Source organism: Chrysochloris asiatica, unplaced genomic scaffold (assembly GCF_000296735.1).
Source record: "Chrysochloris asiatica unplaced genomic scaffold, ChrAsi1.0 scaffold00140, whole genome shotgun sequence".
NCBI classification, from domain to species: Eukaryota; Metazoa; Chordata; class Mammalia; order Afrosoricida; family Chrysochloridae; genus Chrysochloris; species Chrysochloris asiatica.
The window spans coordinates 5,272,535-5,273,326 of NW_006408658.1; positions in this window are offsets into that span (position 1 = coordinate 5,272,535).

Sequence of the window (792 nt, forward strand, 5' to 3'; positions counted from 1 at the left end):
TTTATTTGTTTGTTTAAGGTTTTTATTGTAAATTGAGTGAAAGTTTACAGGGCAGATCATCAGTTTTACATTCACCAAATCATACACCTTGTTTTATTACAATGATTATAATCACCTCCACATAACAACAGCTAACAGTATTTCTCTCTATCCACTTTACCTTTAAAAAAGAAAGAAAGAAAAGAAAACGCTCATGCATTTATAATAATTTACAACTCCAAAGGGCACATTCTGCAAGTTTGCCTCCTGGCCACCAGCTCTTAGTCCCTCTCTTCACATGAATCTAGAGTCCTCAGCCACTGTCCCTCTCCATAACCCATGCCTGCCTCCATCTCTGGTGCCACTGCTTCTCTGGATAAAATCCCGCATTCTGCTTGTACTCTTCTCTCTTCATGATCCTAGAGTCCTCTGTTTCTGGACTGTAAGATAAACCACTCCACTGTTTTTGTTACAAAACTTCTAACTTACGATTGTGACAGTCGCAATTAGTCATGATAACAATAATTCACTATTGAATCATACGAATCTTATCCTAATCTCTTTTCACCAGACCCATCTAGACAGATGAAATCTATTCAGTGGGGACTCTTCCTTTCCCGCCATATTCTTAAATTAAATTCCCTCTTGAAACCTTGTAAGCTAGTCACTTTGTGCCTTTATCATGCCCACATTTTATGTAGCCAATGTCTAAGTTGCCTGTCCCTACCTACCCTGTCAGGGTTCAGAGGGGATAGCATTGATACTTGATGTGAAGACTCCTTCCCTCTCTGTTGGTATTTAGAGTTACTACCT